This window comes from Bufo gargarizans, chromosome 3 (genome assembly GCF_014858855.1).
Source record: "Bufo gargarizans isolate SCDJY-AF-19 chromosome 3, ASM1485885v1, whole genome shotgun sequence".
Lineage (NCBI taxonomy): Eukaryota > Metazoa > Chordata > Amphibia > Anura > Bufonidae > Bufo > Bufo gargarizans.
In genome coordinates, this window is record NC_058082.1 from 128,948,045 (window position 1) to 128,974,288 (window position 26,244).

At 44.4% G+C, this 26,244-nt stretch overlaps 1 protein-coding gene across 5 annotated transcripts in view; it reads left to right on the forward strand.

The window, feature by feature from the left end:
- Positions 1–26,244, forward strand: part of ELF1 (E74 like ETS transcription factor 1) — a 104,204-nt gene that overhangs the window by 47,860 nt on the left and 30,100 nt on the right. Inside the window, exon 1 of one of the 5 annotated variants that reach the window (XM_044283815.1) lies at positions 15,574–15,692. The exons of the other annotated variants lie outside the window; for them this stretch is intronic. The gene's annotated coding sequence lies outside the window, so the exon portion shown is untranslated. Of the gene's footprint in view, positions 1–15,573; positions 15,693–26,244 lie in introns of those variants that run through there. 5 annotated transcript variants of the gene reach the window in all.

A 26,244-nucleotide genomic window follows, 5' to 3' on the forward strand; every position in this document is an offset into this window, starting at 1 on the left:
GCTCTAACTAATAAACAGTAGTTTTCCCTGACTCGCCTCTAAGAACAGATTATGCACAGGGTCTCAGGCTCCAAGCCTTAGATGGTCCGGTCATGACCTCCTGACGAAGCCTTTCCAGGCGAAACGTGCGTCAAGGTGCAGCTCCGGTCACATACTCTGGGTTCCAGCATACCATGGGTAACTTTGCATCTGTTGTCATGCCTTGTTAGTTTGTTTGTTATTTTAAGGATACTGATCACACCTAGCACTTTTGCCCTGCCTTATTCTGTGTGATTTGGCCACCTGCAATTCCATGCAGCCTTTTTATTATTCTGGGGTGGGCAATCTTGGCTACGTGTGACCTTTTTTACCTTGTATAAGCATGCAGCATACTTATCATTATATGTCACTTTGGGTGTACCTACAGTTCACCCATATCTATGCGGTCTCATACCCAGGGCTGTGACCCCTCTTTCCCTGTCAGTTGGGTTTTGTGAGGGTGGTTGCTTTTGACCATGCTACACGGGGCCCCCCCACCATTATGTCATTCTTTTTTTTTGTTATTTGATTATGTCTTAATAAATTGCATATATTTTATACATGCATTTTTCATCTTCTTTGGGGTTATTGGTCTGATTCTTTTGTTTGGTTTAGTAGATCTGGTCATCAAACACAAGTCCATACGGGGAAGAGGTCTGGCTACATGTAGCCTCGTTGCCCCTCAGCCTTCCTGGCTGAGACCACCCAGAGCCTCTGTTTCCAAGTGTTCTCTCCCACAGACTGACACCCAGATGGTTGGTTTTATCCCTCCTTGATTACAGCAGGCCTCACCTGCAATGACCTCGGGTGAAAGACAATACCCATACTGGAAGGGTGTGGACTGGCAGATCCCACTACCAAACCTATCCACCAGTCCAAATAAAATCTAGCCCAGAACAAAATGTAAACAGAACTGCCTCAGCAAACTACACTTTGCTGAACCCCCTGCAGCTTTCTGGACTTTATTTATCTCACCCAGCTGAGGTGTCTGGGTGGATATACACTCCTTCCAGCACTTACACTGTGCACATCACCACAATATATACATCATAATGAATGTTGTCAGTGTGTAATGAAGAGAAGCCGGCCGCTGGAGGAACAAAATTCCACAGCTTTGGCAGAACAAGCAAAGTGGATGAGACTTGAGAAATCCATGTCACTAGCTATGGAGAAAACACGCAGTGTAAACTGCCTTGCACTGTGGGTTTTAATCTGCAGTGCGTCAATTTATGCTGCTCTGTTAATGGATACTTCCAGTTTATAATTGATTGGGCCAGCTTCCTTCATAGTCTTGTTAGGGTACTTTCACACTAGCGGCAGGATGGATCCGACAGGCTGCTCACCCTGTCGGATCCGTCCTGCCTCTATTTTGCCGTGCCGCCGGACTGCCGCTCAGTCCCCATTGACTGTAATTGGAATGGGGCAGAGCTCTGGCGCGGCCGGACTAAAAATACTTCATGTCTGACTTTTTAGTCTGGCGGCCGCCCCCACCCCCATTATAGTCAATGGGGACGGAGCGGCAGCACGGCGAAATAGCGGTAGGACGGATCCGACGGGGTGAACAGTCCTGCCGCTAGTGTGAAAGTAGCCTTACTCAAGTAGGAGAGGGAGGGGCTGGTAGAGGAAGCAGGAGGAGCAAGAGTGCACAGAGTGGCTTGGAACTGCCCTTGGTGCACTTAACTGCTTATTTACATATGTATTTAAAGTAATTTTTTTCTCCAAATGATACAACTGGTCATTAAAGGGGTTGTCCAGGTTCAGAGCTGAACCCGGACATGCCTCCATTTTCACCCCGGCAGCCCCCCTGACATGAGCATCGTAGCAGTTCATGCTCCAATGCTCTCCTTTGCCCTGCGCTAAATCGCTCATGGGCAAAGGCATTTTTTGGAGATCCGGTGACGTACCGGGGCTCTCCATGGGGCTGCCAAGAACCCCGGTGACGTCACTGGCACTGATGGGCGGAATTTAGCGCTGCCCTAGCCAGTAAAACGGCTAGGGCAGCGCTAAAGTCCGCCCATCAGAGCCGGTGACGTCCCCGAACACACTGCTGGGCGGAAGTTTCCGCCCCGCAGTGTGTTAATAAAAACAAAAGAACCCTCGATCTAGCGCAGGGCAGGGGAGCGCATCGGAGCATGAGATGCTCTGAACCCGGACAGACCCTTTTAGGTGATGGGTATCATTACATTCATGTAAGCTACATTTATAAGGACGGTGCCTGGTTTATCAGTTACTTCCTGGTGACACTCCCTTTAATGTATATAAAATGTTATTTGATTTTCTTTGTATACAGTAAAAAGTAATAGAAACTTTGAGATAAAATAAACTGTGAAAGTACGGTATGTTCTTATACGCAGTTATAGCTGTCTGTTCTATGTGGCTATTATTGCTGGGTTGAACTGATTTGGCTGTGTGATTATCTTTGAACTGTGTCATGGAAATCTTCTTCACAGGTTGGTTTCACGTCACATGGTGAGGCCACCTACAGAGACTTTTCAAGTTTCCTGTGTCCTGTAACAGACTAGTACACAGCCTAGACTGGTATACAAGTCTAGTCTGGCCTTCCTCCCTCACATGCATATGTATGGGCTCTTAAAGGGGTTGTCAGGATCTTAAATATTGATATCTGATCAGTGGGGGCTGGCTCCTGGCTCCGCCACCGATCGGCTGTTGAAAGAGTCCCCGGCACCCTGTGGGTCTCTTCCTTGGTCTGTGACGGCATGTCCATTGTTACGTGACCATTTAGTTGGATGGGATTAAGCTGCAATACCAAGCAAAGCTACAGTACAATGAACAACGCCTGTGCCCCTTCAAACAGCTGATTGGCAGGGGTGCTGTAAGTTTTTGGATGTGTCCTCTTGCTAGAATGGAATTACTCTGATAGACCGTTTCCCATCTACATGTGACTTTCTTGGTGTTGTGGAATCATCCAGATCTTTAGGAAATGGTGTCAAAGTACATTGCTAAGTCATTGATTTGTGTCTCAGATCCCACTACTGAATGCCTTAATTTCAGAACACAGCAGAGACTTGAAGTGATTTCCACAGCAACCGGAATTCCTGTAATATTTTTTTACTTTCTTGATTTTCCATCTTTTTTTTTTTTCTTTTTTCTTTTTTTTCTTGATCTTCCTGGACCTTCCATCAGGTTTTCCTGTTAAATGGGACCATTGTAGCTCTGATCTATAGACCTGGAAACGGTGAACAGGTATTAAAGGATATCTGAGTGTTCATACTGATGATCTGTCCTCAGGATAGGTAATCCGTATCCGAGTTCTGGACAACCTCTTTAGTATACTTTCATTACCTGGTTAGCACCTTCTAGAAGCAGGTTGAATGAGAACATAGAGCTGCCACTGCAGGACAACTGCAATCTGTAACCTATAAGATGCAGACTACAGGCTGTCATAAAACGTGCTGTCTGTATCTGTTGCTCCGTTCTGTGGTCCGCAAAAAAAACCTGTCCTATTCTTGTCTGTGTTTTGCGGACAAGAATAGGCAGTTATATTAATGGCTGTCTGTGCCGTTCCACAAATTGCGGAATGCACATGGACGCCATCCTAGTTTTGCGGACCGCAAAACGCACAACGGTCATGTGCATGAGGCCTTTGTTTTATGCTCCAGTAGCTCCTTGTAGTGCGAGAGTTTCAGCTAATGACCGTATATTTGGTTAAGTGATCATAATGAAATTCTGATGTTTTAGCCAAAGTGCCCTCAAGCTAGAGGAGCATTTTACCATCGCCTCCTCCTCTTTCTTCTTTGATGTATTCGAGATCATTTTGTGTCTCTTCCTTTTCTATAGACAGTCCTAGAACCAGCTGAGCTACAATGCCCTGGGAGGGATGTGCTTCTCATGATATAGATTATATGCTGGTAATAAGCATGTGACAGCGGTGAGATCGCTGCTCGCTTTCCTCCAATACCCGCCTCATCCTTCACCAGTTACGGCCTGGCCTGATAAGAATACAGTCTTTGTTAATTGCCCTGAATCAGCAAAAAAACCTTGTGCTTGTAAAATCTGGTGAGCTCTGTGATGCAAAGGGGAGTCTTATGTATTTAGTTTTAGTTCAATCAAATGTAAGTCAGTGGAATATAATGTGTTAATCTTTTTTCATGAAAATTACCTGGGCGCTGACATATTGGAGGCACATAGTTCCTTCCTGCGTTATCTGTATAGATAGTGCAGCCGATTGTGTGTGCCCCGTGACAGATGCAATGAATCATGGGAGTAAGTAGTCCACGCTAGTGCAGTCTCCAGGAATAGATGAGGTATTACCATCCCTCTAGACACCAGAAGAGCTGCACATGGCGCCATGCCTGTGTGTATAGTGTTGCTGTCCTGACTTAAAGGGGTATTCCAGTTATATCAAGTCATCCCCTGTCTAGAGGATAGGGAATAACTGTTATATCGATGGGGTCCTACCGCTGGGACTCACACCGATCTAATCGTTACCCAAGGGCATAACTTCATATTACCCCCCAAAAGATGGATGTTTAACTTTTTTTTTATTTTTATCTATTTTTTGGCTATTGGTTATTTTTGTAATAGTTTTATTAAAATTTTCGCTTGCATGTATGGGAAAGCTCGCATTCTCACATACTGCAGGCTGCTCCATCAGACCAGCTTTCTGACGGCTTGGTCTGCAGCCCCTTTCTCTGCCCTGAATGCACATATTTTAATAATGCACAATTTACGAAAAAAAATGTTTTAGCTAAAAAGTCCCCATAATGCCTTAAAACACATATAGGTGACACCAGAGATGTCTGGTAGCGGCTTACACGCCTCTTCCCATTCAGAAAACGTGTATTGGGCTGACACTGGTGTAAAGTATAGTCCCCTTTGGAGTTCAGCTAAGGTCACTGGCTGCACATTGGGCACCATGCTGCCATGCCAGATTATTACCATTCAGATAAATGGCAGGCTGAATGTTGTTTTGGCTAATGGAGGGGTCCAGTGCAGGGCACACACCACTATGACATGCATGTGCTCATGTTGCTCAACCAAAAGCAGCAAAAATGTAAACTTGGTCTAATATGCATTTATTATATTAGTAGATGTTTGTATTTTTTAATAGTGCCCCTTTATGCAGGCAGATTTTCAGTGCCGGTCCACTATATGCACGTTGATTGGCTCTTGTTATCCTTTAAATTTTCATTGATTGTGAGGTGGGTGAATGAGTGATTATAGCTGCCGAAAAACGGGAATTCTTTGCAGACGCAGTCAGCCACCAAATAGCTGAGTGCTGCCCTGTGTCCTTAGGAATGGTCGATTATCCATCCGTCAGCCCTTGTATGGGTACTGTGGGTACAGTCTTCAGATTCACATGTATAAGGTCACTAGTCTCTAGCATTATCCTTCTAATGGATTATTTTTAACTAATGAAGAAACAAAAACTGATGCCGGAAAGGCAGGAAATATTTGTCACTAGTATTGCATATCTGTCTTTGGGCTTCCTGTCAGTTGAACCACGAGCAGCGTAACAGATGTGCAAAGACCGTGGTGTTAGTAAGCTTCAGAAGACCACCCCTAATGTAAACTAAATGCCGCATCACGGGCAGATGTGTTAATATTCTCACATTCATTTGGCAAACGCCCTCAATTTTTATTTTTATTTTTTTGATAAGCATGCCCCATGTAAATGTCTTTAGTACTAGTCAATGGAAGTCCTAATACTGAGAGACGCACCAGGCCAGACTGGACAGCCCTCCGTTCCTGCCATAGGACTGGCATATCCAGTTGTCTGATTGAAATGGTCCTGGGGATGACGGCTGGCTGTGTCTTGTCTATTAGCAGAGTAAAAATCAGTGTAGTTTGAAATGTCCCTCCCTGTAAAACCCCCTCCGAAAAGCATAATATCATAAAGTCTCTTCTATATTGTTCCATTATATTGTCTCACATAGACTACACATGCAATGTTTCCTGCCTACACTGTCAAATTGAATAGACTTTGATAGTCCTTGTTCTAATAGCATTTAGGAACGTGTAACATGTGAAGGGTATCGCACATTCCATGAGAAATTTGTATAGAAATACTAGCAGAAGGACCCGGCTTTGCACGGGTATATTTCATCTATTTAATGTTTGTGTATGTCATTAAAAGATATCAACAGTATCCCCCAAAACAGTGACCTCTACAGCACCCTGCCCCTTTTAAAGCTAACTTACAGCAGTGAAGGACAATGGCTGGGTTTGTTATGGAAACCTGGAGTAAAACTGTGTATGTGGAGACTAAGGGCCTGCAAGCTTCTATTGGCTGATAAGGGTCATGTGATAGTGTGTATGGCCGTTGGGATATGAAGAGAAAGAGCTGCTTCTATTGGCTAATGTAGGTCATGTGATGTGTCATATTTGCTTTTTTTTTTTTTTTTTTTTTATATCTCAGGAACAGTACATCCTAGTACGTGTGTGTGTGTATATATATATACACACACACACACACACACACACACACACACACACACTATATATATATATATATATATATATATATATATATATATTAGTATTACAACATTTAAAGGGACAGATGAAGCTGGCAATATGTGCAGGGGCGTAGCTAAAGGCTCACGGACCCTGGTGCAAGAGTTCAGCGTGGCCCCCCATTTCCTTAGTGCTTGTTGGCAAGGGATAGGGGAGCACATAGCCTTCCTGCTGCCAGAGGCAAACATTGAAAGGGCAGCCCTTCATGTCAAATTCTTGACCTAACCCTTTCCCTCCAGCCAGAGGTGTAAATTGACCAGCTTGCACTTTCTATAATGCCAGTGTCTTATGTGGCACAAGGGTTTTTGGGCCCCCTCATGCTCCTGGGCCTGGTAGCAACTGCTACCTCTGCACCCCCTAAAGCTACGTCCCTGAATATACCGTATTTTTCGCCCCATAAGATGCACTTCCCCCCCCCCCCCCCAAAAATGGGGGAGAAATGCCCCTGTGTCTTATGGGGCGAATGCTGACAGGTTTAACATCGCTGGATGCGATGTACGAGCGAGCGGGGGCCGGGGGAGGGACTGGTAGGAGGAGCTGGGGGCCGGGAATAGCGGCGGGGTGGTGCAGTCAGTGTACTTAGCCCCGCCCCGCCGCTCCGGTATAGCAATATAAAATGTCTTATTCAATTAAAATGTATTACATATGCCCCCTCACTCCTAAATTCCTAATAGTACCTTACATCCTATCCCTAATAGGTTCTGTACAATGCAGGCCGGGCGGGCGGCACCGTAACTCTCATGTCACGTGCCTGCGCCGCCTACTTTATGAATGAAGCAGGCGGCGCAGGGAAGTGACATCAGTGAGTGACGCGCTGGCCGCCCGGCCTGCCTGCCGGAACACCGGCGTTGTACAGAACCTATTAGGAATAGGATGTAAGGTACTATTAGGAGTTTAGGAGTGAGAGGGCATATGTAATACATTTTTATTGAATAAGACATTTTATATTTGTATACTTGGGGGGGGGGGGGGGGGGGGGCTGATCCGTGGATGGCACAGTTAAGGGGTGGGGTGGGGTCTGTGGATGGCACGGTTATGGGCTGGGGGGGTCTGTGGATGTTACAACAGGCAGTCTACCTAAGGTAGCCTGCATACGACCGTGTCCGTTTTGTGCTCCGCAAATTATCTATCCGCAAAATATGGATGTGTTCTGTGTGCATCCCGCACTTTAGGCGGACCCCGTTGTGGAAATGCCTATTCTCCACAAAACGTTTTATAACTTACCTCACTAATTACATTTATTGCGGCCCCCTAGAAATGAATTGGTTCGTATTCGATCCGTGATAAAGGTACATCCATATTTGTAGTGTAAGCCAGAACCAGGAAGGGGTCCAAAACGCAGAAGAGGAACACATCTTTCCATTGTACTTTTTCTCTGTAGGTTTAATGATTTTGGCTTACAAATATGAATGCAAAATACTGACCCGGTGAAAGTGACTGCATAGTCAATACAATAGCAACTTAGAGGGGTTATCCAACCCCTATAATGCCCCCAAAATGCCCAGGCACCACATACAGGTTATACTAACCCCGCTCCCTGGCACCCGCGTGCTCCAGATGCCCGCGCGGCCGCCGCTGCATCTTCCCATCGTGTAGATCAAAACATCTGCCGAAGGGAGAGCCAATAGCAGGCCGCAACGGGAACTAGCCTCCCTAGTGATGCTAGGGAATCTCGTTTCCATGCTATTGGCTGCACTTCCCCTTCACCGCATGTTTGGATCCACCTAACTGGAAGATGCTTCGGCGGCCGTGCGTGCATCTTGAGCATTTGGGAGCTGGGTGAGTATAACCTGTGCCCAGGCATTATTGGGGTTGGATAACCCCTTTAATATTATGCGGGTCCTTTGATGTCTTGCAGGATGTGACTGGCATATGACAGTGCCTTATTGCCCAAAAGCTGGAAATGCTTTAATACATATTGTACAAGTAATATTCCAGTTTGTAAGGAATGAGACTGGCAATGGCCCAGCAGGCAGAAGTTTTACACTGAAATGTGTTTTTGACTTCTATCTTTTATTTAAAGGGGTTTTCCAGGAGTAAAATAATAATGACCTATCCTCAGGATAGATCAGTAGTATCTCATCCACTGATCAGCTGTTTAAAGAGGTTGAGTGTGCAGCCTCCTCACACAGCGCTGTTCATGGCATAGTGGCTGTGCTTGGTATTGCAGCAGAGGCCGATTCACTTGAACAGGACTCTGCCAATAAATGTGACGACACTGGCTTAGGAAGAGGCTAATCGGTGGTGGTCGGACCCACATGATCAGATATCGATGGCGTATCTTCAAGATGGAACATCAGGATTCTAGTCCTGGAAACCCCTTTGATTTTAATAATCTTTATAATTTCTTAGGTATTCCATTACTTTGTATGTAGTAGAATGTCGTACGTTTACGTATAATATTACACATAAGCTAAGAAATTATACAATATTTTCCATCATGGAACTAGTACAGAGACCATAGTCCACTACTAAATGTAGTCTATATATACCCCTAGTTTTGTACTCCTCAGCCTATAGCTCTACAAGTGTATACATTCTGGAAAGACTCTATTCACAAGGAAGTAGTAGCACATGTTGGAGCGGTGTGTAGAGCAGTGTGATCACTTTGTGACTTTGTACTTCTTTTTGTTGATAGTAGCGTTGGCCGCAGATATACTGACCTTTGTCTCCCAGATATTTAACTTAAAGGCTAGCTAATCATCCGTGGCCCTTTTAGATGTCCCTGCGATTTGGGGTATGTGGTTAATAGGAGAGGGAATACTTTGATCTGTTTTGTAATTAGGGGGTCTTCTCTTCATATAATGCATTGCCTGTCCATACACTGAAGACCTTTTGTTTCTTACACTATTTTTCTAGAAGACGCCTCTGTTCTGGTTACTCGTGTTATACAGAACAGATTAATGTCACATTTTAGGTCTGTTTTGCCTAAAGGATGGACTGGTCATTTAAAAAGTTAATTTATTATTACTTATCTTCATAAAGACTGTACTTGGGTATTTACATTTGATATCTTGCTTCCAGTACCATGACTGCAGTGTTGTACCCAACAGAGCGCTACTTCCAGGGAGACAGCGGGTTTAGAAAAACTAAGCTCAAAGAGAAAGCGAAGAGCGATGGACTTTTTCTTATACTTGTTTTTGAATATTTTCAAAGTTTAGTGTTGGGTTAAAAGAGTTTTCCCGAGACTTAAATCTTATTGGTGGGGGTCCGGCACCTGGAAACCCTGCTGATTAGCTGCTTGAGAAGATGCCGGCGCTCGCAACAACTTTGTGGCTGCCTCCCTGCTTACTAAGCACAGTGCCATACATTGTAAAGTGGCTGTGCTTGGTATTGCACTCCAGCCCCATTCACTTTTATGAGGCTGAGCTACGCCCTAAGCCAAGTGACCCTATGAATGTGTCATCACTTGCTCTAGGAAAACCTGCAAGAAGGCCACTATGCTAATGCAAGTGCCGGTGCCTTCTCAAACAGCTGATCAGTGGGAGGCCCAGGTGTCAGACCCCCACCGATCAGATACTGATGACCTCTCCAGAGGATAGTTCATCAATATAGAAGTGTCAGAAAACCCCCTTTAAAACGTTAACCCCTTAGGGATGCAGCAATTTATTATAATTTTTATACATTTTTTGTTCCCTGCCATCCTGAATTCATAATATTTTATTTTTCTGTTCACATAGCCATGTGAGGGCTTGATTTTTGCGGGTTGGTTGTACTTTTTAATGGCACCATCTTATATTGTATATTATGTAGTGGGAAGCTGGAAAAAAATGCAAATGGGGTGGATAGCAATCTGAAATTTTTATTAATATTATGTCGAAGTGTATGACTTTTTATTAGTTTTTTTATTTTAAAAAAATTGGGGAGCTAAAGTGACCTAAAAATGGCCATTTTGAATTTTCTCAGTTGCACTGTTCAGTTTTAATAGTTTAATAGTATGGGAACTTTAACATTTGGTCATCTGATTGCTGAAAGACTGCTGAAATTAACCGGAGATGAGTCCTGTAAGTGGGATGAGTCAGGGACAGGACTCATCTCAGGTTAATTTGCATATGTATCAAATCGTTTTTTTTTTTTACACAATAAAAGCACACAGAGCTATGGGGACTGAGTATTGCGGATGTGCTGGTGGCCATCTAGCAACTCATGTCCTCAGCTCTATACACAAAATCCCGGTGACAGGTTCCCTTTAACATCAGTGTGCTCCTTGTAAGCCCTGTAATGAACTTCACTATGGCAGCTCTCTGAGCCTTCCGAAGGCCCAAGGCTACCATATCAACTCCCTTAGTCTTAGGCCGAATGCACACGGCCGTTGTTCACGGCAGTGAGCGGTCCGTGGAACCGCGGCCTGGATTCCTCCTGAGAGCAGGAGCACACGGCGTCATTGGTTGCTATAGCAACCAATGACGCCGTGCGCTCCTGCTCTCAGGAGGAATCCAGGCCGCGGTTCCACGGACCCTCACGGCCGTGAACAATGGCCGTGTGCATTCGGCCTTAGTGCAGGGAAAAGACTGATCAGATGCCATGGTCCTGATTGGGTTAAATGTTTTGTGATTGGCGTTGTAGCTGATCATGAACTCTCCAGGTGTCTGTCATGTAAAACAGCTCTTTAAAGTCCCAACTAGCACTGTACATGTATGATGCAAGTAGTGAAGAGGTTAACAAAGTCAGTTGGGATAAAAAATTTAGAGTCAGAATGGGTAAGGGTACTTTCACACTAGCGTTAAAGTTTTCCGGTATTGAGTTCCGTAATAGGGGCTCAATACCGGAAAAAAATGCTTCAGTTTTGTCACAAGGCATTCTGACTGGAAAGCATTCTGTTCAGTATGCATCAGGATTTCTTCAGTTTAGTCCCTTTTACAGTATTTGCTGTGTGCTTCTGCCTGACCTTTCTGTAACGGAATGTCACAGGTTAATGGGAAGGGAAAACACCAAATACACACCACAACGAATAGACAACAATCTAGGCCTCAAAAGCTAAGGAAGAGGGATGGTGACCTCCTAGTAATCCCTAGGCCTTTCCCTAACTCCTGCCAGTATGAGCAGATCCTGATGGTGGAAATACTCATACACCGGATACCTAAAGCCTTGCTAAAACTGACGAGCCCTAGGATAGGTAGCAGATGATGAGACAGCTGGTTCCTTCCAGAATGAAGGAACCTGCATCTCCCTGAGGCCTAGAAACAACACACTCCAGATAATAAACAGTGAAGGCAACAAGAACTTGGCTTAGAGATGTATGGAGAAGCAGGAGATCCAAGACAAACTAGCAACTCCAAGCAGAAACTATCAACCGCATGGTCAGCAGTGTGAGGCGGATCTAAATAAAGCCTCATCACTGATAACGAGCGGCACCTGAGAAGAGATGAGATCCTGCCAAACAACATACATAGAGGAAAACAGAGAGACCAGTCAGATAGCCTCATGTGCAGCAAGACAATCCGATCTTCTCACCTCTCACAGGAGGGACCGTGACACGGAATCATACTGACCTAAAACTGTCAGTATGATTTCTCTACAGAAGAGTCAGGTAGAGGCACAGCATTATCCATCATGATAATGCCGTGCTCTTCCTAAGTCCAGAACGCACAATCCCTCTCTCACACGGAGTATGATTCCCGCAAGGGACACACTTGTGTGAAAGAGCCCATGCACAGACTAATGTTGCATGCAATTATCGGGAATAAACCAGACTTTCACAATACTTGCCTTGTCATATCAGGTGCATTAACATGCAGCAATCGTCTCCTCTGAATGGGGACAAGTGATCTCTACCGCAGTCACTTGTCCCCATACAGATTCTTCTGGGCAGTAGATCCCTTTTTAACAGGACGATGTGCTGCTGGTATTCCCCTGTTTAACTGGAGCATAAAACGGAGGTACACAACCCCCCTTAAATCTGCATCGTCCTCAGTGGCTTGGTGCCTGCCGATCAGACACACATCCCCTATCCTGTAGGGGAGCAGCCCTTTTTAATAACAGCTCTGAAACACATGAATAGAAATAGTGTGGCTCCAACCACAATCTGGCTACATGGATCTTGTGACTTGTGCTGTGATGGTGGACATTGCTCCTAACTGCAGCGCTGTTCCTTTGAAGTGAATGTAGGTGCTGATGGTGCAGTATAGCTCTGGCACCGACTTCCAGCGATGGAGCTGAGGGTAGGCCATCACTTAAAGGCTGGGCAACCCCTTTAATAAAATATTTAAAGCAGACATATCACATGTAAAAATACACTGTAAATCAATGTAGCAACCTCTACAAAGAAACAAAAGCTCATAATATGGTTTGGTAGCTGGGTTAAGAAGTTAGGTCTGGCCCACTGAGGCATAGAGAGCTGCTCTGTAGGGTGGGCTCGAGCCGTCTTTGCATTACAGCCACATCATACTATGTTTTTCTGCAGGGGAAAACACCCGGCTGGCCATGGCTCCCTCCAGCAAATTTAGCTTTTTGCTAATGGGTGCTGGGAGTGGGACCCTAGGGGTCACTTTCTGAAATGAGTTGTCTGGCATGAACCAGCCTCTTTAACCCCTTAGTGACCACTAATATGCCTTTTTACTGATGTAAACTAAATTGTATTTTTTTTATCTAAACAGCTGGCTTTAATCAACCATTACATGTACCCAAAATGGTGCATTAAAAAGTAGACCTTGTCCTGTAAAAAATAAGACCTCATACAAGTACATTGATGAGAAAGTTTTATAGCTCTTGGAATGCGATTTAAAAAATATTTGTGTGGTATCTAAGGGGTTAATGTACAGAAGGTTCCTACTGAATCTCTGAAGTCCCCTATTATATTACTTCAGCTGGAGGGGAACATTTTGCTTCCGCACTGAGGTTACATCTTCCCATTTTTCGGCACAAACCACTTGTTTGTGTTTCTGCCTTAAGTAAAAACGCTTTAGGGAAGTACATGAAAGGCGACCATGCTCTTTTCTCATGTCAAATGTCATGCATTGGGGGCCGCAAATTGCGCTGCACAATGCACGGGCGCCGTCCGTATGGCCAGCGCTAATGGATGCAGACCCATTCAACTTTAATTGATCCGCGATCCATCCGCACAGCAAAAAAATAAAGTGCTTCTGTGGCCTTCCGTTTCCGTGCCTCCGCATGATATCTTCCAGATTGCGGACCCACTCAAGTGAATTGGTCCACCTCCGTGAAACGGTGTGCACATGGCCGTTGCCCATATATAGCAGACCCGCTATTTGTGGGCCACATTATGGACATGGCCAGTACGGTTTGTGTGCATAATGCCTAAGAAAAGTTATTGATTTTACTGGTGAAAATTGGTTGCTTAGCATGGTTCTGAATTGCCTGAGCTGAGTCAATAAGGCAGCCGTGTAGCTTATAAGCAGGCTAGGCTCTTCCCATAGACTGCAATGGAGAGAGCGCTGCACACACAGGCCCTACCCTGACCTTTTATTATTTCCATTGTCTAATTTCTAATGCAAAACATGGTTCACTGGGCCTCTCGGACTGCCAGCAAACATTTAGGGTATAACCTATGTTTTCCTTCACCTGGCTTGAAAGGATTTTCCTGGTAACACATTGATCGGGTACACCGGTGGAGAAGCCGAATATTGCTTATGTAACTTACATTAAGAATTGTGTGCCACCAGAAAGTTTGGCCTTAGGTGTGAGAGAGAGGAAGATGGCAGCTGGGCACCAGTTCTGGGGTACGGTTTGCCTCATGTGACTTTGTGTTCCTCACTGAAAGTTTTTTCTTTTAGGACTCTTTCACACAAGCGTTTTTTTTTTTTTTTTTTATTCGGATGCGATGCGTGTTGTGAACACATCATCTGGACCGAATCCTGACCCAGTCATTTCACTGGGGCTGTGCCCATGAGCGGCGGCTTTCATGCATCATGTTTGCGTTCAGGAAAATGGAAGAAAAATGGAAGACCTCTGCATGCAAAGCGTTTTTTTTACTGATGGTTACTAGGAGATGTAGATGGTTATTCTCCAGTTTTTCTTTACATATGTGAAAAATACATCCAGATACAATCTGGAGAAAAAACTGATTAAACTTGCGTGCAAAACGATCAGTGAATAGATCCTGACACCATCCGTATCGCTCGTGTGCAAGAGCGTTTTAGAGACTGAAGCTTGTGCCCATACACTTAGATTGCTGTTGGGTGACAGCTATTCCTCCCAACTCCCTCCGTAACTTGCAGGCGTGTTTAGGGCTCATGCACACTGACGTGTCTTTTAGTCTGCATCCGAGCCGGATTTTTGTGGGTCAGATGCCGACCCATTCACTTCAATGGGGCCGTAAAAGATGCGGACAGCACATACTGTGTCTTTAAACCTAAAACTTTTGTCTAGTGATGCTAATACAGTTTTTTTTTTTTTTTATGCCACCCCCTACTGGAGTGATTTTGCAATGTTTTTTTGTGTCTTTTTTTTTTAAAGTCACAGTGATAAATTTGGCGTGAAACTGATTAAAATGGATAACACAATCACTTTCCCACCTACTTTTCAAAACGTAAGTGGTGTAGATATTGCAAAAGTTGCTAAATATTTGTACAAGCGACCCCAAAAAGACTTTGAAGCCAGAATTCGGGGGCGCAGGGTGTGATAGATTCCCCCCAAGAGACTTTGAGTTGTATGATTTCAAGTCGTGCATTTACAGTGAATTTACCGCCTATGTGAATTTTTGCAGTTAGGTGGGCTACCTGGTGGATGTTGCTTCTGAAAGATAGAATTTTCTTTCATATTTTCAAATAATACGCAATAATAATTGCAATAGTAACCTGAGTGCAGTCTACAAGTTATATATTTACTGTCAGCCATTGGGAAAAATATATTAAAGCGAATTAATACACAAGGCTTTGTTTTTAGCAGAGGGAAAGGGCACGCTTTGTTTTGAATGTGGACACAGCGTGGAAAGGGTTAACGATGAAGTCAACAGGTACAGGCACATCCAGGTATGTGATCTGCTTGTTTGCAAGGTGCTACAAATGCTCTCTCTATGCAACCTGACACCCCGTAGGCTGGGCCAGCTCGCCTAGGAAAGCAGGCAGCAATGTAAGAGAACTGGAATTTCAGGTCCTGGTCGGTAATAGCAGCCGGCCCTCCCAGGGCTGTGACTGGCGATTGCTGTCAGTTCCAAACTGAAAATAGGAGTACGGTTTAGAGATGATGGTTCTGGGTCTGTGACCAGCGCATAGTCTTCAATCTGTATGTTGCACAAGGTAAGAATTCTGCTTCTTCTGGCCAGGGATCCAGGTTGGTACTTTTAATATTTGGCCTGAAAATAATGCTAGCTCTTGCATTGTTAATTTTTGTCCTTTCATCCACTGACTTCAGGTATGGACGCTTTAAAACACAGACTTTCAGTTTGTGTTGAATTTTGTAAGGTTAGCTCATGACCTGGCTATAAGACGCATCAGATCTTCATTATAACAAGAAGTACAGTGCATTGTGTCATTGCATTTGTCTCTTTGCACAGCATTGTCCTCACTTTCCAGTATAGTTCTACAGAGCAGTGCAGCAGGCCAGATACACCTGGGTTCCTGCAGCCTTCTGGATGATGGCGTACCTCTAGTCCACTTCATATGAGGCAGTAGTCCATGAGCGCACTGCGTAAACCTTGTCTACGTGTTTGACTAAAGTGCACCTCAACCTGCAAAATATTAGACCCTGTGCATTGAACAACATCTGAGAGCATCTACAGCTTTTAGCAAGTTCATGTGCAAGATGTGTACAAGGCATGTAATATAGCATGACCAGGGTAACATTTGTAGCTCATGGAAGTCAATGTTGTGGGTGACTCAGCCACACATTCCAGCAGATAAGGCTGCTCCTGGTCAGCAGTTTCATTTGTCTTAAGATGTCCTTCTTTTGACTGATTAAACCATGTCCCTCTAATAGTAATCATCTACGCCTCAGTTGATTCACATGATGTTCTTGCAGTTGAATGATGTAAACTTTTAGCACTGTCTTCTGTATTGGATATTAGACATGTTGATGTCTGGCTGAAATGTCCAACGAATGTGATTCTTCATTGGATTAAAGGGAACCAGTCAACAACTTTATGCTGACCTCACTGAAAACCATTGCAGCCTGAGCCTGGAGAAGAGTCATGGTTATTCGTGAACGCCTGCTCTCCCCACCCACCTGCTGAGGATTGGAAGTTCTCCCCTTGAAGAAAACTAAGAAGACTGTCAACATCAGCAGGTGGCCAAGGATAACCATGACTCTTTTCAAGTAGCCGTGACTCCTTGCCTGAGCTGTAGTGAGTATAATTTTGGTTTTCAGGAACCACTTACTTTTAGCTCATGAATGACACACTGCCGAAATTACCGTCTGTCACTACTTTTTACTGCCCTCAATGAGAGCTGCATAAAGTGGACAGGTTCCCCGTAAGTATCTTCACATGTTCTGAAAGCAATTTACAAGCAGTACAGAGTGTAGATTCCATTATTTTCTTCTGTGCAAGTGCACCCACTTATCCATGAAGGGGTTCTCTCTGACACCAATGGAAAGGTTTTGTGTGAAGAGTAGGCCTTGTATTGGTAATATCCAGCTTTTACCTATGGAACACACTTTAATGTTGCTGCTGGTACCATGGTTGACATATGTAATAACCGTAAGGGATGCTGGGGCTATCTTTATTGTTGATATTTTGTACCTTGCATAATAGATGCTGAAGTTAGCGCTTACTTTTTACTTTTAACGTCTTATGTGTGAATGCAAATAGTGTCCAAACGGCCACCACGGATTGATTTTATTATATGAGGGAACTCCTGTAAATGCTGCCTAGATGGTGCTTGGGTTTAATACTTGTTTTTGTTTGTTTTTTGCTCAGGAAGGCTTAGTACTTGGGCAGCAGTGTGAGATTACATCTACTGGGTCACATTGCAGATGGACTTGCATTATTTCATATAATAAGATGACGTAAAGCTGGCAGTAAACATTAGATTTGATAGCTGGTTCCATTCTCAGTGGGATTATGTCAGCGGGTCCCGGCAGGGAGTCCTATGATATGTCTGCAGTCAGACAAATTAATGATCAGCGTGTTGAGTTTCGGAGGTGTCTGACAGTGGCTTATTCCCTAAGGAGGTAAACATGCATGCTTGGTTGAGCATACATGTTTACATGGGGAGTCTAGAAAGCAAAGTTTGGTCAGCAGCCATCTCATGGCCAGTTTTAGTCATTTATCTGGCTTGCTTATATGATAAATGCATTTCTTTAGGACCATGATATATTAAAGCCCTGTTTTGCAAATGGCTCTTCATAGTAATAGGGATGGCCCAGCCATGGGTCTGACGACCTTCAACATCATTGATCCCTTTGATGTTGTCAGTTTGGGTCATTAGACTTGCAGTTAGGCCAGACCTTGCACCCTGTTAAATGGGTGCATAAATATGCCGTTTTATGCTTGCATGAGGCTAGCCTTAGGGTAAGAGTCTAAATAATAAAGCATCAGGCAGATGTTTCCATTGTTGCCACTAGGGTTGTAAGCAAGCGTTCGCAAATATGGTAATGGGGGATGGGGAGTCAAATTAGCCTCGTACCTTGTACCAGCAGGCCCCACCTGTTTCTCCACTTTCAGAGGTGATATGGTTCAAGCCGGTTTTGTTAGTGGGTGAGCCAGTCTAAAGTTAATACCACCTGCAACCTGTCATGGTGTATTCATATGTAGTCTCTGCTAAATTGTGACAGGACACAAGACGAAACTCTGAGCTTTTACTGCTACTACCAGGGGATGGACGACCACCAGCTAACTACAAGCTGATATGATGAAACTGCATGCTGTCTCCATTCACACATGCAGGTTTTAATACGGAGACTTCTGCAGGGGGCTGCTTGGTCGGTCATGGCATCCTGCTGCCAGATCATCAATTGGCTAGGGATGCAGGAGCCGAACTTGTGGTGGTGCTTCCTGAAGGGGGTTGTTTCTGATAAGACACCCCAGGTTACAGTCTGTGCATGTAATACCTTTCTGAATGTGTATTTGAAGGGCTAAACAATTGGATCTTAAATGGCCAATCTGGCCACTTATCCTGAAACTTGTCTCAAAACAAGGAGCAGGTCCTGTTTGCATATGGCCAGCCCTTTATTTGTCCACCTAAAAGTAGAATTCCTTAAGATCTGAAATATGACTAGTATTGGTTGGGATCTGTAAAATGAACAGCTTCTGTCCTAAACCAGAATTTTGCTTAAAAGGTACTGATTCAAACATGCAACCCAGTGGAATGGGTTTTATAACTTTTATAGTACGTGTTGAAGATGAGATTTAGCCATCACGCTTCTAGTCAGGCCTGCTAGTAGCAACTGACCATTCCTCTGTGCCTTGTCCACTAGCTTGCCTTCTTTCCATAGCTGACAGTAAACATTAGATTTGATAGCTGGTCCCAGCTATCATCTTGGTGTCATTTTTTTTTCTTCAGGTAAGGGAGGACTCCCACATGGCTGGCCATCCACCCCATCAGTCCAGGCCACCTTCTTCCATTGCGTCATGGTCTGTGTCTGATGCTTATGTAGATGCTTTCGGCAGTGGACATTGTCAGCAGTCTCATCTGACTGTAGCTACTTAGTCCCATATACAACAAGCTATGATGCACTGTGTGTTCTGACACCTTCTGTCATAGCCAACATCCACAGTTTCAACAATTTGTGGTACAGTAGCTCTTCTGTGGGATCCGACCAGATGGATTAGCCTTTGCACCAAATATGCAACAATGAGCCTTGGGCACCCATGACTGTCAGCAGTTCATTCATTCTTCTGTGGACTACGTTTGGTAGGTACTAACAACTAGACACCCCAATGCTGTTTTGGAGATGCTCTGACCCAGTCATCTAGCCATCACAATTTGGCCCTTTTCAAAATCAGGGGAGAGTCTGGAGGCCCACATATACATTAGATCTGTGATAGCTAACCTCCGGGACTCCAGCTGTTTTAAAACTACAACTCCCAAGATGCACACTTGCTTGGCTGTTCTCAGAACTTCATAGACATTAATGGAGCATGCTTGTAGTTTCACCACAGCTGGAGTGCCGGAGGTTAGCCATCATGGCATTAGATGGTTGCCGGGTTCAGGTTAATGGTAATGGAGAACATCTGATGGTTTCCTCATGTCCACCTAGTGTGTCTGCACTGGTTTGTAGCTGTTTCTAATGAAACAATTCTAATTTGCTGGCTTGTACAATAGTGACTCACTCCATTAACTGCCCCCACGTACAAGGGGATATGGGTGGTAGGACTGAGCTTTTGGGCACATTAGGTGGACGTTCTGAGAGGGAATTAAAAAAAACACCAGGGGGCACCATAACAAGTGTGGAACAGCAATTTTTAACACCGTTTCTACAGAGGACCCTATCTGGGAAGGGTTTATACTATAACGAACACTTATGCCTAAACGGCTACTAACCACTCTTGTCCCAGACACTAAAACTTAAAGGGCTTCTGTCACCCCACTAAACGCATTTTTTTTTTTTATTGGTCTACTTATAATCCCTATCCTGCCATATTGCCATACATTATGTCATTGATAATTTTCGTTCAGTAGATTTAGCCAAAAACGTACTTTTATGATATGCTAATTGCCTTTCTACCAGCAAGTAGGGCGTCTTCTTGCTGGTAGCAGCCGCAGAAAACCGCCCCCTCCTTGTGTTGATTGACAGGGCCAGCCGCGATCTCCTCCTCCGGCCGACCCTGTCAGCATTTCAAAAATCGTGCGCCTGTGTTGATTCGGCGCAGGGGCTCTGAGATAAGGAGGCTCGCCTTTTGAAATGCTGACAGGGCCGGCCGGAGGAGGAGATCGCGGCTGGCCCTGTCAATCAACACAAGGAGGGGGCGGTTTTCTGCGGCTGCCTACCAGCAAGTAGACGCCCTACTTGCTGGTAGAAAGGTAATTAGCATATCGTAAAAGTACGTTTTTGGCAAAATCTACTGAACGAAAATTATTAATAACATAATGTATGGCAATATGGCAGGATAGGGATTATAAGTAGACAAAAAAAAAAAGCGTTTAGTGGGGTGACTTTAACTTTTACTTCTTTATTAAAAAAAAGTAAGAAAATGTGACAAGTGAGCTAGCTGAAAGATTAAAACTGACTGTACCCCAGAGAGAGGTGGTATAAAGCGTATATGTGCAGGCGGGGTGCACTGACCCGCACTGCCTTTCACCACAAACCCTTCTCAATTCGCTAGGGTATTGCACTGTGCTTGATATGTTATCCCCCCACGATTGGGGTGTAAATTGTGGAACAGGCCTGTTCCACAAGTGTTTTGCACCAAGCACACAGATTACAGTCCAGCATCGATGGAGTACAGCAAATTAAAAACCTAAATTCCGCCCCCCAACATGTTTCGACAGCTAATCTGGCTTCATCAGGGGTAATGGGCAGACTTGAATGACCAACGCTTGAATGAGTGGTTAGTAGCCGGTTAGGCATAAGTGTTCGTTACATCAATATTTAGGCACATGAGCATTATTTAATGATTCCTATTGAAATATTCTGTTTTGATTTCATATTTATTCATGGGACAGCCCCTTTTGTATGCCAGTCTCTACAGTGACGGTCATTCCAGAGAGAATTGCAGTTGGAAGTTTTTTGGGCAGAAGTAATCCATGGAAAATGTTTGATATAGTCCGGAACCCAGGACAGTTGGAAGGGACTGGAGCGGCAAGCACCACAATCAGAGTGCCAATCGCTTTTAGCCCTTGAACCACACTGGGGTGATGTATTTATGCCTATATAAGAGTCGTTTTCTAGTGATTGTGCATTAGCAGAGATGATAAGGTATTCGGCTGCTGGAAGATGGACTGGAGGAGTAATTACATTACAAGTGACTGTTATGGAGATTAATAAGCGTTTACTATGAGTGCTTGCTGGCGAGTTCACCCAATGTGCCCTTATGTGGGGTGTGTCTAAAGCCCTTTTATTACCGACAGCTTGCAGATGTTTGATATTTAAAACATGTTTTAAAGGGAACGTGTAATCAACTTTCTGCTGACCTTACTGAGGGCAGCATAAATTAGTGACAGAAATGCTGATTTTAGCGGTGGGCCACTGATGAGCTAAAAGTAAGTGGTTGCTGAGAACCAGCATCATAATCATTGCAGCCCAGGCCTTGAGAAGAGTCAAATCTACCTGAGAAGAGTCCTGGTTATACATAATCTCCTGCTCTCCCGACCTTCTGCTGATGATTGGCAGTTCTCTCCTAGAGAGAAAGGGAGAAAACTAGGTAGAAGACGGTCAGTCATCAGCAGGTGGGCAGGAGAGCAGGAATTCATGAATAACCAGGACTCTTCTCAGGTGGCCGTGACTCTTTTTCAGGCCCAGTCTGCAATGATTGTGATGTTAGTTCTCGGCAACTACTTACTTTAACTTATAAATGACAGACCGCTATATTCTGCCATTAGTATAGGCAGCATAAAGTTGATGACAGATTGTTTATTTACCCATAAAGTGACGTTCCTTAGTTTTCGTCATGTTGTTCTCAGTGACATTCTCATGCTGTTCTCACAGTTGGCTGTATGTTTCTTCTGATATGGCAGCATGAGAATGGGTGTTAAAGGATTGAGCTGGCATTAAAGGGGTTGTCCTGGTTCAGAGCTGAACCCGGACATACCCTTTTTTTTCACCCAGACAGCCCCCCTGAGGCTAGCATCGGAGCATCTCATGCTCCGATGCGCTCCCGTGCCCTGCGCGATTTACGCGCAGGGCACGGGCTCTTTTGTTTTCAATAACACACTGCCGGGCGGTAACTTCCGCCCGGCAGTGTGTTCGGTGACATCACCGGCTCTGATGGGCGGGCTTTAGCGCTGCCCTAGCCGTTTTACTGGCTAGGGCAGAGCTAAATCCCGCCCATCAGTGCCTGTGACGTGACTGGGGTTCCTGTCAGCCCCATGGAGAGTCCTGGTACGTCACCGGAACGCCTAAAAATGCTTTTGCCCTGTGCAATTTAGCGCAGGGCAAAGGAGAGCATCGTAGCATGAACTGCTCCGATGCTCATGTCAGGGGGGCCGCCGGGGTGAAAATGAAGGGATGTCCGGGTTCAGCTCTGAACCCGGACAACCCCCCCTTTAAAGGAGCCCTTCAGTGGAGCATGTCCTAATTCACCTTACACTTTCATCATCCTTCTGGTCCAGAATTTGGATACCATGTGATGCTGAATGTGCCTGGTGGCACGGGGAGTGGGGCAATCTAGATGATGATCTGAGATGTTATCTGTATATTGAGGTCTCCTGACTCTCTCCTAACTGCATATGTTTGGGGGGAAGATATTGGACATGTTGGAACATGTCTAATTCTATATTCCATGATAAATAAGCCGCTGCCAGAGGTATCCGACAGCAACTCCCTTCCCATTCCCTACAGAAAAAATCCATGTTTGTCCAACTAGGGACTCTTGTCTGAAACTTTTTATGGCATAACTGTATAGTGTAACAATAAATGTCTTTATAGGTGCAGGTCACAGCAGTGGATATGCCATAAATACTCCTTTAAAAACGGTCTTTCTATGACTTGGGGACACTTTCTCTTGCCTTTTGGTATCAGTGTTGGTCTGGAGATTTGGACTTCATGGATGGTTACTTGTGCTTTTTATATATTTGACTCCACTCACTTCCTGCTGTTACTAAAGGACATGGGAAACCACTTTTACTGCTCAGGGAAAGCTCTCCAGCCTTCTGTATGTACGTCCTCTTGTGCGTGGTTAATGTTTTCAGTCTTGCTGTGTACTAGGAGGGTCCTTGATAGTCCTCCCACGCATTCTGCAGGCTGACTTCATCACAGACTCCTCATGTAGCTAGCTGAGCAATGATGGCTCAGGCATTTCAGGGAACGAGAAGGCGTTGGTTCATGTGGATTATGCAATAGAGGAGAGCACACTGTGCAGTTGGGGAAGCAGCCGCAGTGTCCATTACATGTTACTGGGAGAAAGACAAAAGCCACTGTAATCGAAAGGCGGGTGAGGCCTAGCGCTGACCTGAGACCTGACAGAAAGAAACTCCCTATGAAATCTGAGGGGTATGGTGATACAGAAGTCTGTGGTTGTTTTATTAGGGTGGGTTCACACCCAGGTCTTTGCTGGTCTTTTCTGCACATTTGCGTTTTCAGTAGCATTTTTTTGCACCTTTTTGTTTTTTGGTGCGGTTTTCTGGTAAAAACGACAACTCTGGCTGAAGGTCTATGAGAAATGAGACCCAGGACACACAAGCATTTTCTTTTTGCTTCTGATGTTTTAATTAGGTTAATTTTTTTTGTCCATCTTGTTTCTTTAAGCATGCTGGAGTACTTGGCATTTTCAGGCCTTTTCACATCATCTTCTCCATTTAAACAAAGAATCAGGAAGAAAACGCTAGTGGTAAGACGTACTGGTTATACATTTTTTACGCCACAGATGTGGTGTAAAAAAAGGTAACAAATTATGGTGCACGCTATAACTAGCAACTTTTTAAGCTTCTTCTCGCTTTTCTGAAGTGGCGAGAAAAGGAGGCAGGGCACCCACCGGATTTACCATAACCTACTGGCATAGGTCATAGCTCAAGTCTACGCCAGACCCTAACTAAATTAGGCATATCTTACTCCAGCGCGAGGGGATCAAGACAGGCATATGGGAGTTCCAGTCTTGATAAATGTCCCTCACTGTATGTGAAAAAAATACCACAAAAACATGACAAACTGGTGGTAATAAAAAAAACACCAGTGCAAATTTGTGTGTGTAAAGTCACTTATGGCTCCTGACATCTTGTAGAGGTAATAGCACAATGTGCATTTTCTCCAACACTGATCCCAGAGAGGTTTATCTTTTTTAGGGTACTTTCACACTAGCATTTTTGTTTTCCGGTATTGAGTTCCGTCCTAGGGGCTCAATACCAGAAAAAAAAACTGATCAGTTTTATCCTCATGCATTCTAAATAGAGAGTATTCCGTTCACTATGCATCAGTTCAGTCCCTCTTACGTTTTTTGGCCGGAGAAAATGCCGCAGCATGCTGCAGTTTTCTCTCCGGCCAAAAATCCTGAACACTTGCCGGAATACCGGATCCGGCATTAATTTTCATTGAAATGCATTAATGCCGAAACCGGCCCCAAGTGTTCAGGCAAAACGGATCAGTTCTTTCCTTCCACGCGTGCGCAGACCATTAAATTTGTGAAAAATAAATAAATACCGGATCAGTTTTTCCGGATGACAACCGGAAAGACTGATCCAGTATTGCAATGCATTTGTGAGACGGATCAGCATCAGGATTAATACATGAATATTTTGATGCAAAATATTTCCTTAAAATCCCCCCAACTCCCACCACCCCATCCCCGCAACGAAAAAAAAGACTGTACGGGGATAGTAAGAAGGTTGAGGCAGGAAAAATGTTAAATTCCATTCTCCCCATATCTTAAACCATTTAACCTTTTTGTTTATATAAGATGATTTCATACCTTTTAATCTTATTACCGAGGTTTAACCATGTATTCATACTTGGAGTATTAGATGAGAACCAAGCCCGTGCTTTCAGAAGCCTTGCCAAGAACATTATTTTAACCAAAAGAAACCAGAAAGTGGTGATCTAATTTTCACGGTAGAGTCTTGGATCTTGAATGATCTTACTAAGGTTGGGTGCCATAAGTACAAATGGATTCTTTTGGCCATCAATGTCCTTAACCCAAAAAGCCATTTTTGTATGTGCATTGGAGGTGCAGGGGAAGACTTGGGCATGTTTCAACATGCCCGACCCTTTTTTCTCATGCAGTCCCTTCTCTCTATTGATCACACATACGATCGATTGCCCTGAGCATCCATATGTATAGGGGTTGTTGGCTAAAACAAGAGTTCGGCCAACAGCTAAGTCTACTTTCCGTTCAGGGCTCTCACAAGCGGTCCAAAGCGGATCAGTTTGCACTCTAATGCATTCTGAATGGAAAAGGATCCGCTCAGTTTGCATCAGTTCAGTCTCCATTCCGCTTTGGAGACTGACACCAAAACGTTGCTTGCAGCGTTTTGGTGTCCGTATGATGAAACTGAGCTAAACGGATCCGTCCTGGCACAAGTCAATGAGGACGGATCCGTTTTCACTGGCACAATCTGGCACAAAAGAAAACGGACTTTCAATGGTGTTCAAGACGGATCCGTCTTGGCTTTGTTAAAGATAATACAAACGGATCCGTTCTGAACGGATGCAGACGGTTGTATTATCTGAACGGATCGATACATGACGGCATAAAACGTCAGTGTGAAAGTAGCCTAAGGCCTCTTTCACACTACAGTATGTCCATTTCAGTGTTTTGCGGTCCGTTTTTCACGGATCCGTTGTTCCGTTTTTTTGCTTCCGTTGTGGTTCCGTTTCCTTTCCGTTGTTCCGTTCCGTTTTTCCGTATGGCATATACAGTATACAGTAATTACATTGAAAAAATTGGGCTGGGCATAACATTTTCAATAGATGGTTCCGCAAAAAACGGAACGGATACGGAAGACATACGGATGCATTTCCGTATGTGTTCCGTTTTTTTTGCGGACCCATTGACTTGAATGGAGCCACGGACCGTGATTTGCGGCCAAATATAGGACATGTTCTATCTTTCAACGGAACGGAAAAACGGAAATACGGAAACGGAATGCATACGGAACACATTCCGTTTTTTTTGCGGAACCATTGAAATGAATGGTTCCGTATACGGACCGCAAAAAACGGACCGCAAAACGGAAAAAAAAAACGGTAGTGTGAAAGAGGCCTAAAACTGAGACAGAAATGCAGATTTGTGGGCAGTATACTAAAGTAGCAGCAATGCAGATG